This window comes from Euprymna scolopes, chromosome 10 (genome assembly GCF_053919585.1).
Source record: "Euprymna scolopes isolate OS-2025 chromosome 10, ASM5391958v1, whole genome shotgun sequence".
Taxonomy (NCBI): Eukaryota; Metazoa; Mollusca; class Cephalopoda; order Sepiida; family Sepiolidae; genus Euprymna; species Euprymna scolopes.
The window spans coordinates 4,368,529-4,383,351 of record NC_136491.1 but is presented as its reverse complement, the minus strand read 5'-3'; positions in this window follow the sequence as shown (position 1 = coordinate 4,383,351).

Genomic DNA, 14,823 nt, shown 5'->3' with positions numbered 1-14,823 from the left:
GATTAACACATTTGAAACAACTTATTCGATCCGATCTACCGCAGAGAAATCATCTTTAGAATGTCTGATATGTCACTGTGTAAAAGGTTAATCCAGTTAAACTGTATTCTAAAGCAATGCCGTTCTGCGTGTTAATTCATTCTGGAGATGTGCGCGAACTTTGGCAGCGAATATTCCTATTAATGGACGAGATTAATCGGAACGTAAATGAAAGGGCAAACTTGACTGTCTCTAAAACTTAAACTCTGCGAGCCATTTAAAAGTATTGTCCTCAGAAACGTGATCATCATTTTATCCAAAAAGCGGCAATCACGCAGGCACTTGCAGTTATTCTTTTAAAGAACGCGGCAATACCATCGGACGAACAATGTAGCGTGTAGTACTTACACGGTTTAGTAGTATGTACTTCGTGTCAAGTATTTTACTATATTATTATTAATTTGATGCTTCAGAGTTTATTTCAGATTATTGTTAGTGGGTAAACAGCAAATAAATTGGTTTGAAATTCAATTACTTTTACGGATTTGCGCTTGTATCAAGTTAACTGGGGGTTAAATATGCAGTGTTTGTGTTATCCCTAGTATGCTCTCTTCTTCCCATGGTCGTGTCTATTCTTATATTCTTGTACGGCTAGTTCATGCATTCATATATTATGTGGTTTATTGTTTCATCTCACTGTCCACAAAGTCTGTATTTGATGTTTTCTTGTGTCTTATCGATATTTTCTTTGTTATTTAATCAAGGTATCTTGTGCGGTTGTTATTAGTGATTCAGTTTCTCTGTGTACTTGTCGTGTTCGTATTCAGGCCCAGGTGTTTTGGGGAATCACATCTTCTGTCATACAATTTCGAATTCTTCTTCCAATTTCTATTACAGACTCGACTTTTATTAAAGTAATATCGCCTGAAGAAAGCTCAAGTGACTTTAACAAATTGACTGACATAATCTCATGAACGTGTAGTTACATATAAATTCTTATTTAAAAAAAAATAAAAATTATTATATAACATTTATTTTAAACGTAAATGACTTTGTATACCAATCGTAATAGATTTCCAAAAAAATTATATAGAAAATATTTCCCTTAAAAAATTTTAACTAGAAAAGTTTCCATGTTTATAAATATGTAATAAATTCCAAGCTCAATAAATTCGTGAGTATATATAGTTCAGTATGATTGTTTTTAAAGTTTCAATTGGTAATTTATAAGATTTCGAAAAGAAAAATTATTACAATATCGTTTCCTTCACCACTAATAATTCCAAACGATTTACTGGTTTACTCATCATATATATATATATATATATATATATATATATATATATATATATATATATATATATATATATATATATATATTACTTAATAAGCATAGAAAAACATTTATTTTGTAAAACTTACATGGTTTATATAACCGACAACATTCTTCTCGTTGTGAAAAAATACCATCGTACAGTGTTTATCTCAATTGATATTTTCATATTTGCGTATTTCTGTGAATATTTATTATTATTATTATTATTATTATTATTATTATTATTATTATTATTATTATTATTGTAGTAATCGCCCTAAATTCTCGACCCAAAACTGAAGATCCACAACTCAAAACAACGAGGTATTACAAAAAAGGTTGATTGGGAAGCCACCATGGATCTCAACAGTGCGCAAATGATATCACTGAATGGTTCTAAACTGCAACTAAAGCACATGCTCCCACACGGAAAGTCTAGAGCAAGTCCCACTCTCCCTAATGTTTTATTTCTACTTGTACAGCTGTCATGGATCAAAGGCAGCATGCGTACCGCAGATTCAACCGACATAAGTTCACTTCAAACCGACAGAAGTATATTGAAGCTAGAAGTAATTGTAAGAGAGAAATAGCGACAGCTAAGACAGAATAAAGTAACATCACCAGAAAACGCATCGAAGTACAGAAATTACAACCCGTGATTTTTGGAAAATCTACGACAGTGTAGTAAATAATGGGCAGTCAACTATTCTCCCACTATCAAACAATCAGGCGAGAAGGCTAACCTACTTGCCAGTCAGTTTGCCTCTAACTCCACATTAAACCTGGCACGTCATTCCTTCTCTAACTTTTCTTTGCGAACAGACGCCACACTAGATAATTTGAAAATGACACCTTCTCAGGTACATAGTATCATAAAAACCTAGACAACTCAAAATCATGTGGACTTGATCTCATCCCGGCTGTGCTATTAAAAAAATGCTCCGCTGCGTTTGCTCCAGTTCTCTCCAAACTTTACAATAAATGCCTTAACAAATCTTGCTTTCCTGACTGCTGGAAATCCGCTTCTGTGGTACCAGTTTTCAAGAATTCTGGCGAAATTAAATTATTGCACCATTAGCCTTCTCCTGCTTTTCGCCAAAATATTTGAGTCGATAATTACTCAAGCTCTAGTCCATCGCCTTACCGCTGCAAAACTCCTGACCAACAATCAATGTGGATTTAGGCAAGCCCGTCCCACAGCAGATGTCCTAACTGTAATCTCTGAACGTATATACCGTTCATATTAATTTATTTATTGCGGACTATTATTCTCACCGTTATTAGTTGTTGTTTCACGACGTTTCAGCCAACTATTTCTCTGGCTTTCGTCAGGTGGTAACCGCGACAGATAGGAACGCCGAATCTCCTAACTGCATTCTCAGCAATCACTGCCATCCGTAGTTGTTATCGTATCACCAAGTTTTGGCCAAGTCAGCCTCTGGCCGGCTTTAGGTAGGATTGAAACCGCTATTTTCAGACAATGCTCATCTGAAACCGTAGAGATTCAACGTCTCTATCAACTGCGCCACGGGCTGACTTGGCTCAAACATGGTGAGACGACAACAACTACGGATGGCAGTGATTGCTGAGAATGCAATTAGGAGATTCGGCGTTCCTATCCGTCACGATTACCACCTGACGACGGCTAATGGAATAGTTGGCCGAAACGTCGTGAAACAACAACTAATAAAGATGAGAATAATTGTCCGCAATAAATGTATTAATATAAATAATGCTTATCTCAATAATGAATTCCAATAAAAAAAATAGTACATACCGTTCATTGGAAAAAACAGGGGAGGGTACAGCGGTAACCCTAGATATATCTGAGGCTTTTGACAGGGTATGGCACGATGGTCTTTTAAGGAAAATTAGATCATATGGTATCACTGGAAGAATACATAGTGTAATTAAATCCTTCATAAGTATAAGAAATATTCACTCTATATCAGGCACGAGGGAAAAACAAATAAACACATATCTAAAGAAATAACAGAAACACTAAAGGATGCCCTCCAATCTGTAGTGGAATCGGAACAAAAATGGAGGGCCACATTCAATGATGCCAGGGCAAATCTTGTTTCCTTCAATACTTACAAGAAACCTTTTCTGCCACCAATAGCAATGGCCAGGAACACATTACCCGAAAGTATTTGCTTTAAAATTTTCGGCCTAACATTTACGGGAACATGAAATGGAATATATATATATTTATATATATATATATATATATATATATATATATATACAGGGTGCTCGTAAAGTTAATATACAGTCTTCTTGTTTTATTGTATTATATTTGTATTAATAGTTAACATTTATTTTTTTACAGGTTTATTTAATCAAGCATGTCACGCAAGCTAACTTTGGAAGAGCGCAAATTTATTTTGAAGCGATATTGGAAAACAGAAAATGCACAGGATGTAATTCGACTGTATAGTAACTTTACGGACACCCTGTATATTGAGAGCATTCCCAAGGCTGCTGCGAAGAAGGTGGGCTCTCTCTACCGTGCTAGAAAACTAATTACGCCTGATAGTATCCTGTACCTCTTTAAGGTCACGATTCGCTCATGCGTGGAGTACTGTTGTCACATTTGAGTTGGGGCATCTACTAGTTGTCTCTCGCTTCTTGACAGGGCTCAAAAGAAAGTCGCCAACCTGAACTGTCATCTAGGTTTCAGCTTCTGTCCCATTGACGAAATGTTGCATCCCTCTGCCTGTTCTACAAGTACTTTAATAGTGAATGTGCTGACGAACTGCAAGTACTTGTACCCGCTCAACGTAAACAGGCCCGACAAACCCGACAAGCAGCTAAATCCCACCACATCCCAGTAGAAATCCCTAGGTGTAAGAAAGTCTTCTATTCTGATAGGTTCTTCCCCAGAACTGCTAGACTTTGGAACTCCCTTCCAGGATTCTACTTTCCCAACTGTACTGACATGCAGAAGTTCAAGTATAATGTGAACAGAGATCTTGCCACTCATCTCCTTTCATAATGTCCCTTCAACTTATGTCCCCGATAGTAGCTCCCTATTTGCAAGTGACACTGTCCCTTGTTTTGGGTGAAAATTGAATTAAAAAATGTTATTATTATCATTATTATTATTATTATTATTATTATTATTGTTATTATTATTATTGTTATTATTATTATTATTATTATTATTATTATTATTAATTTTTAAAGATTTTACTTGTTTGTATATCATCTTTTTATTTTATATTTTATCTTTTTAACATTTAATTTTACCACTTTCGTGTCTGTTTTTAAGTTATATTACTTGATATATTTATAATTTAGTATTTTGTTTAAATACTTTTAATACAGTCAAATAGGTTTCATTAGATTTTCTTTTTGTTACTTTTACAAAGGGATTGGTTTGATAGTTAAATTAAATAATTTAACAAATCTATTTAACTTTCGACTCTAAATATAAGATTAATTGTTGCATTTCTTAATGCTTTTAATTTTCATATCGCGTTATTTACGTTAAAGCAGTTGATTTTTACAATATGTATTAGATGTAGATTTTCCCCATTTTCATGAAAGTTTCTTAACATTTAAAGGGAAACAATCTATGTTAATTCGATTTTTCTAAATTCATTTACAGCTTATAAATTATATTTGAACTTTTTATTTCGTTAAATCTAAAATTATTTATTTACTCCTTACTAGTTATTTTTCTTATTTAGCTGACATTTTCTAATCGATTTTACATTTTAGATGTTCCTTAACGTAATAAATTCTATATCGTAATCATATTTATAATCATTTTTATTATTTTATAATTAGTTGCACTGTGGTCGTAAAACGAAACATGGAGACGATGAAAGAGAGAAAGAGAGTGATGGATAGACATTAAACAACAGAAAGTGATTAATTAATATACTACGTCTGTCTGACGTTTACAGCGTTTGGGGACATATTTAATATGAAATAAGTGCTAAAAACTTGGTTTTATTAGCGCCTCCTGACTTTTATTTAGTACTTTACACTAGCGCACCTGACTGTTATCTATGGTCACTTTTCGCTTTAAAAATCTGTACTGCGACAAGGACACTTATAAACTTGCTTCCAGCAGTGCTGTGGAGGTTTTCTTAATTTTTATTTAGTGTGTTCTGTAGTGTTATGGAGGTCCTAGATTTTTTTCACTGCTCACTTATAAGATGGTTTTTGTTTTATTCATTACATAGAATGCGTTGTTTGCATAGTAACAGAATATGGTAAAATGCAATGATGAGAGAGAGAGTATGAGACTCGTATATACAAATAGAGAGTAAAAAATCTATATTATGCTGAAACTGCTTTTCACACTGTTTTTTTGTTACATTATTTAAGGGCATACTTTAATCTGTATAAATAAAACAGCAACTGTATGCATGCATGTGTGTGTGTGTTTGGAGACCTCCTGAGTCTAATTTTTTTCATTGTGTACTTAAAAATATTTATTCGTGTGGTTAAGATTAAAAATTAATTTTAGTTGTAAATTGTAGGCTTGCATATTATGTATTGTTTTCTTTAACACTCTCTTGGATGTCTTCAAGTCTAATGTTAACAAATTCCTAATGAACCGCCCCCTTAAGTAAACACTCCATCAAATATCCACACTAACGTAATGTACTTGCAATAACCCTTATCCCTGAGTGGCTTCCGGGCCTTGATAAGTGGTGATCACTGTGTAAAAAAAAGGTGTCCTTAGTTATTTCCCACTGATCACTTTAAAATATAATTTCTCTTGTAGAAGGAGGGAGCAAAACTTTGTTTTTGTAGTGCTATTAAAGCCTCCATATTTTTATTACTGCTTTTAGTAGCGCTTCAGAATCTTCCTTAGTATCTTTATCACTGGAATGCGTTAAATTAACTTTGCCTTTAAACAAATGGGTTCAGGGATAACAAACGATGTAAAAAAAAGAAATGCATTAAAGAGTGTTTTAGTTATTTGTGGTCGGCCAATAATTTTAAATAAACGCTGAAGCAATAAATGAATAATAATATAGTAAAATACTTGACAAGAAGTACATACTACATAAAATACTGTTTAATTCCCTATATTTGACAGGTGCGTACATTAACGCAATAAGCCACTTGGAACTTTGTAAGTTTAATCTAAATTTACTCAATACTCGAAATACTCAAGGAATGTTCTATAATATAATTCTACTTTGATTTAGTCTTATGGTGAATCAAACAGCGCGAAATAACCTAGATATTAAATATCCGAAAGCGAAAAGTAAGTAGAAAAATAGACATACAAAGGGGAAAGAGAAGTAAAAAAGAAAGTAGGAAAGATGGGAGAATAAACCTAATTTTGATGAGTATGTCACGCTAAAAAGTTTACAAATCTAATACGTGAATACAAATTAAGCCTCCCTTAAGTACTTTCTGTCTGTTGTGCATCGTATTTTTTCTAACTGATTATTCAACGCCATTTTGTTTTCGATCGTTTTAAGATCACCTGAGAAATCAAAAGTCAATTAATATCAATAATTTTCTTTCGTTTATTTATTATTTCCTTTGACTTATGAACCAATCGTTTTTATAATGTCATTATCTATTTCAATTCAGCCCCAAAGCATAGGACTTTTCCTTTTTTTTCTCATTGTATAATCAGGAAATTATTATTATAAACAATTGTTGAAAGCTCATTGGCTGCTTCTGTAATAAAAACAAAAATAAAGAAAGATATGGTGATAATTTCTTTGTTGATCATGTTTTTAATTATAGCAATTTTACAAAACATAGTATCAACTTTCATTAATTGAAACCATGTGTAAATGTTTGCTAACATGATTATATTATCCCAAATAATGTGTATTTATTACAGCCAAATACGGTATTATTGGTATTCGGATTGAATTTCAAAAATGAAGTTAAATACTACTACTACTACTACTACTACTACTACTGCTGCTGCTGTTATATAGGGGTTTCATTAAATGAGAGTCTTAGAGAGAGTTTGTCGTTGACCTAGAGAGAGATGTATTAAGAGGGAGTCTGTGTAGACTCAGAGAGATTGTTCGTTTATAACGATTCATATATTTTAATAATGTTCATTATTTAGAAGTGAAATATGGAAACTCTTCGAGTGAGGAGATAGTGTTCAGACAGTCTTAGTGTAGATATGAGATGTAGAGTTAACATTGTAGATATGAGATGTGTATGTCATGACATTTTATAACACAGGCATATAGACATATAATAACAATTCAATTTACCTTTTTGTAGAATCACAACACAAGATGACGTTTTATAAAAACACATGAAGGGTTTATTTCTTCACGACGGGCCGTGGTTTTCATCATCAAGAATTCAAAGCTTCACATATTAAGTTTCAAAGTTACCGTCTCGCTTCTAGACGTTCGAATTCCAAACACTCTCTGAGTTTCTCACTAACTAACTAACTAACTAACTAACTCTCACTTCCTATATTGAGAAATCCATGCATGTCCGGCCAACGTGACCACAATTAACGTGCCATCAACATGCGCGACCTGCACGTTTCCGAACATTCTGATTTCCCATTTTTTCTTTGTTGTTTTCACAAAGGAATTCAACCTACATATCTAATTCATTTAACCCATATTTTATTATTCACATTCTTTCTAACAATGATAGTTTCTTAATTATTTATTTCATCAGAATCAACAATTTACTGGACATTCCATTTAAACCTATTGTTCTTTAAAACTTATATCCAGGGTTCGATTCCTGCTTTCTCTCATTTTATTCTCATTTTAACTAAATCTCTCTATTGCTTACATGAAAAGGGGACAGCCCCTATCATGTAACATCACTACTACTACTACTACTACTACTACTAATAATAATAATAATAATAATAATAATAATAATAATAATAATAATAATAATAACAAAGCTATATAGTAGACACCTAATTAAAGGTATAAACAAACCGGCAGTGTCAAAAGAAATATACTCTGGATCATTTGTAGGTTGGACTAAAACAGAATTAAGGCAAGACATCCGAAGAATTATACTGACCGACTATGTGAAAAAGACGAAGGTAGAGAGCTGGTGTGTATTGATGAATGCGTAAATGACAAAAGAAAAGAATTTTAAAAATGCATAATGCAGACAACTGACAGAAGAATTACTCCAGCAAAAAACACTGATAAACAAACAAGAAATAAATAGAAAAACCAATGAGACGAGAAAATAAAAATGTGAAGAGATAAAAATGCAAAAGATGAGAGTAAAGAAAACACATGAACCTGGCCATAAAAAAGAAAACCTAGACAGAGAAACTGAATCCCTAAAAACAACCGCTCTACGCGATTAGAATCAACCACAAAAATACAAATATTGACAATACACAGGAAAATAGCAAATGCAGACATGCGGACAAGGAGACGAAACAATAAACTTCTCAAAGAGCGAATGCAGCAAACTAGACCCAAATGAATATAAGAATAGACACAATCAAGACAAATAGTACAAGCATAAACCGGAAATAGTACAAATCTTTTGGGGCATGCATATACATACGGATAAATCACTCCCAGCAAAAAGACCGGATGCCATACTAGAAAACAAGAAGGAAACGACCTGTCAGATTGTAGATTTTGCTGTAGATTTGCAGACTGCAGAATGGAGATGAAAAAAACGGAGAGTAAATACACTGAACTGACAAGAAAGTTCAAAGGAATGTAGAAGATGAACAATGTAAAGTTAACACCATTAATAGTAGGAGCGCTATGAAAATACCGAAAATAATTTGAAAAGAGAATGGGAAAGATTGGAATCAAAGAGATGCCTGGTAAGATACAAGAAATTCCAGTAATAAAAACAACCTTGAATGTGGAGACTAATACACATGACATAAACTGGACATCATGAAAACTGAAGCTAAATATTATTAGATTACCCCATTCCCGTCCCCCTATTTTCTGCGTATGTCACTAAAAACTGACGCCACACTAAAAAAGTTAGAAGGGTAAAAAAATATGGAAAGGAGATATAGCACTAGCCAGTCCTCCGTTGAATGAGTGCAAGGAATTCCGGAACCTTGGAAAGGCTTTTTGCCACCCAATTACAGTGAAAATTAATTGTTACTGCCAACAAGAAATCAATGGTAAGCAATTGTTGCGATAACGCATATTTTACCTGCGATGCTTATCGAATAAAGTGAGCAATACTGGGAATCTGGGGAGATTTACTCAGACACAAGAGGACGCTACAAGTTGCTTTCAAAAGGAAATCTTTGATGATGGTCTGTGTGACTACAATAATAATAATAATAATAATAATAATAATAATAATAATTATTATTATTATTATTATTATTATTATTATTATTATTATTATTATTATTATTATTATTATTATTGAAAAACAAAATAAGAAAATTTTATGTAAGGTAAAGACTGACTTTATTCGACAAAAGCCAATGAGGAAACCAGTTGAAATCTTAAAGCAATCTCTGGAATCTGTAAATGAATACACATGAGCGACAAATGGATACAAGTCATATAGAAACGGCAACAGAAGTAAAATAAAAAAAAAACAGAGGAAAATCACAAGCAAGCAGAAGCAGCAGAGTTGTAAGTAAACTAACCTACGAGGAAAAGAGTATTGGAAAAGAATACCCCTAGAGAACAAGAAAAATTCTAGAACCTAAATTATACAGTAGCAACCTTATAAACTATATAAACACATGGCTAGTATTACAAATCAGTTATTCGAGAGTGATAATAAACTGGACCGAGGAAAACAGAAGACCAGGAAACTTATGACTATGCACAATGAACTACACTCAAATGGGATGTTGACAAACTCTACGTGAGGAAGAGGAGTGGTTTGTATGAAAAAACAGTGAAAAACACACAAAAAAAACCCTAGAACAATAGACAACGGATTACACATAAAGGTTAATAACCGCCCAAGGAAATACTATAAACATGATTAATGCAGACAACGGACTCAATAGAAAAGACTATAAAACAAATATGGGAAAAGAAACAGTAAGACGTATGAAAGGACGAATTAAAACAACAGTAGGATATATAACATAACTATAAAAATGTTGGCGATGTGTATCGGTTACATAAACCATACAATTTGTTCAAAAATATGTTTTTCTTTGTTTATTAATGAATATATCTGAGGAGCAACTAAAATTATATAAAAATGCGACAAACACTTAATTTTGTTGCCTTGTTACTTGCAAACGAAACGATTTTGTAATACTTATCTTTGAAATACAATAAACTGCCAACTGTTGAAACTTGTTTTGAAGCGTTGAAAGCTATTATATCACACCTATATATGTTTTGAAAATACATATATTGAGCTTTAATCTTACTTTTACATAAACGTTTAAAGTCTTCTTTTTAAGCAATTTATAAAGGGGAAATACTTCATATATATATTTTTTTAAAGTCTATTACGGTTGGTATATACAGACTGATTTGCGTTTCAAGTTAATAACACACACACACGTACATATATATATATATATATATATATAATTTTCATCCACATACAGTATTGTTTCGTTGTATCACAACTCGTCAGTGCGGCTAGACAAACAAATGCCTTTCCCCAGCCGTGGATTGAACCTACAACCGTCGCATCGCCAGCTCTCACCATTCGGCTACGGATCACTGCCGTAAATATTTCATAGTTGTAAAGCTATATATATATACATATATATATGTATATATATATATGTATATATATATATGTATGTATGTATATATATATATATACATATATATATATATATTTATATATATATATATATAGAGAGAGAGAGAGAGAGATTTAAACTCAAATAAGAAAAAGAGAATTTAAAGAATAAGACATAAGGCACAAATTTCGGATACCGATTCCGATACCCCAAAATATCTGATTTTTTTCTGATTCCTGATTCCGATTTCGATTAATCCTTCCAACACTAATACACACACACCCAGCCACACACACAACCCCCCCACACACATATAACAAGACTTCAAAAAAGTGGTTGATAGCAACAAAAAGTATATTTCATTTTACGTTACAATTGTTTCCATGCCAGAACGACTAATGAAATACACTTTCTGTTGCTATCAACCACTTTTTTGAAGTCTTGATTTTGCTTATACAGTATCTTAATGCTCAATTATGAAATATGATAATTTTGTAGCTTACATTTTAGTCATCTATTTTTGGTTTAAAACTTAATTGTATATGAAAATTTACTGGATTACACGAACTCAATACATTACATACAAATATCTCTCTCCCTCTCTCTCCTCTCTCTCTCTCTCTCTCTCTCTCTCTCTATATATATATATATATATATATATATATATATATATATATATATATATATATATATATATATGTGTGTGTGGGTGTGGGTGTGGGGGGGTGTTATTTTTCCTAGGAAATTATATATGTCGCTGCGAATTCCTCTGGTGATTTTTACTTGTCAATATAACACGTGTAAGAGGTAACATATTAGGAATAAAACAATATGAATTTGAAATAAAATAAACTTCTGTGAGTGTAGAGTTTTTACCATCAATATACATAAAGGCATGTATAGATATTGGAAATGTATTTATATATATATATATATATATATATATATATATATATATATATATGGATGTGTGTGTGTATGTGATTTAATACTTGTAGTATTAATATAGTTATATAACAAGTAATTTTCACGGAGGCGTCTATACTTAATCCCCGCAAATACCTGTCAATTTAATTGCCTACAACTTTGTATAAATAATGATGTAAATAATTCTCATACTAATATGAATACAATTTTCTTCTCAAGTATTAAGCACTGTTGAAATATGTGCGTAATATATGATATATCTTTATAATATATTTCCATATACATAAAATTTTAGTTATATACTAGCCGGGAGGGGGTGTCCGCCTATTTCCCGGCATATAATACGGTTTAATCTGATATTTTAATTTATCCAGATTTCGCGGGGCGATACCCTCGACTTTGCCCGGTCGTAAAATACGCGTAAATATGATGTTTTAATTTTTTTTTTTTACATGGGTATAATCACTTATCAAGGCCCAGAGACCACTCGAGGATAAGGGTTAAGAGTGTACAGTAGTCAATACAGTAATCATTAGTAATAGAAATTCGCTAAATTTGTTAACTTGAGTGGAACGGCTCATCAAGAACTTGTTTACATTAGACTTGAAGACAACCATATTGTAGTCAGCTGTAAAGCAGGAAAACAATTCCACAGGCGTGCAGTTCAAAGAAGCTTTGTTCATGGAATTTACGTTTGTGCAAAAACATCTACCACCTACCACTCGTTCCTCCCTACTAGATAGGGTCCAAAAAAGAGTTGCTAATTTAATAGGTCACACTCTATCAAATAAGCCCCAGCCCCCGTCCCATCGCCGGAACGTCGCATCACTGTATCTGTTTTACAAATATTTTAATGGAATGTGTTCTGATGAACTCGTTTCACTTGTACCCCCTCGACATACATATTCCCGACAAACCCGCCTAGCAACAAAATATCACCTCTTCACTGGTGATGTACCCAAATGCCAGAAAGCCCTCCATTCCAACAGTTTCCTCCCTCGAACAGCTAGACCTTGGAACTCCCTTTCTGCTGCCTGCTTCCCAGGCTGTACTGATATGCAGAAGTTTAAATATAACCAATAAATATCTTAATCTTTTCTAGACATGGCCCCAAATAGTAGGCCCTTACATCCAAGTGGGAATATGCTTTGTAAAGGGTGACTATGAGTGAAAAAAAATCAATGAGTGGTTGAGAAAAGTATGAACAAATGAATAGATGAATTCGTCTAGATTTCATAAATATTATTTTAGAGTTGTGATTTCAAAAGTTAAAAAAAAAATTGAAATTTAAGTGCTATCAGTTAGAATCAGAATCGAAACATTCTAAGCTAGTGACGTTACCTCTATACCAACGTGATACGATTTTAAATAAACTAAGATGAATGTACAAAATTTATAACGATTTTTTTTTCAATTTTTACCCTTTTTTGACCCTTAAAAACTATGTAAACCGGCTCAAGACCCATAAACGAACGATCCGTAAGAAATTCAATAATCTGAGGACCCTAGCACCGCTTGGCAACTTTTTGTTTCCGAGAAGGTAGAGTTTGAAAAAATGGAGATAAACAGACTGATAGACAGACGGATATATAACTTTTTTATGTCTAGCGGGGATAGGGACACCCGGCTTTGCTCGGGCGTAAAATGCGCTTAAATATGATATTTTAATGTGTACGGATTTTATATGCCTTATTATAGAGTCGTTATTTCAAAAGTGAAAAAAGGCTGTAGGTGCAATCAGCTAGAATCGAAGTTGTAGAATTTAAAGTTTCGGGAAGCGGTCAAAATTGACCAAAAATCAGTTAACCTTACCAACGTGACACGTATATATATATATATATATATATATATATATATATATATATATATATATATATATATATATATATATATATATATATATATAAAGTGATTAAGAAGTAAAAAACTAAAAATCAATAAAGACGAATGTATAAAATCTTTAATGATGTTTTCAATTGTGATCCCATTTGGATTATTTAGGAACAAATTTTACCGTCTAGATCCCTATAAAAGAACGGTCCGTAAAAAATTTAATCAATTGAGATTCATGGCGCTGCTCTGTGATTTTTAGTTTAGGAGGTGATAGAGTTTTAAAATATGAAGACAGACAGATAAACCGACAAACAGACTGACAGACAGAGAAACTGACAGGCAGACAGACAGCAGACCGACATACCGACAGACAGTTATCTATGTTATAGATGTAATGCATTGCATAATTTAATTTTGGTAAAATAATATAAATGATGTACCTACCAGGTCATGTGGTTGCTGAGATATCCATATTTTCAAAAGTTTTGGGAAGCGGTCAAAATCGACTAAAAAAACAGTTAATTTTTTGGAATAGTGACCAGAATTAACGGTGCTGAAGACATCGAAAAGTTTTACTTGAAAAGGAACACTTTCTTCGATCTCACTGCTGTTGCAACTAGAGTAACTCATATCCATGTTTCGGATGTTTCGTGCACTTTTTCCGGGGCGACCAGCTAAACCGTCGTCCTGTCGTAGTTTATGTTTTTGTATACTGGTCAGGATGTTTAATCCCAGTAATCGATTCACACGTGTGCTTACTTACCGTACAATAAAGTTACAAGGGAATTGTCACCACAAACACTGTGTGATATTGACACTGCTACTATTGTTGTCGCTCTCCGTAAAAATATTACAGAACTCAAAGCTGTTGTATTTTTATATCTTGTTTTTCTATCAAACCACGATGAAGTGGTTAGGCGGGGTTTTGTTAATCCATCACAGGAAACAGTATTTATATGAAGCAACAAGATAACGATCAAAAGTCGATAACTGAATAAGTTTCTTGACTTTTTTTTTTACAAATTTAAACATTGTTTAGTCGTCGTATTAATGTACGCAAGTAAATCGTTTACATATCATTAATGTAACGATTATTTTCAATTCAAAACATACATTT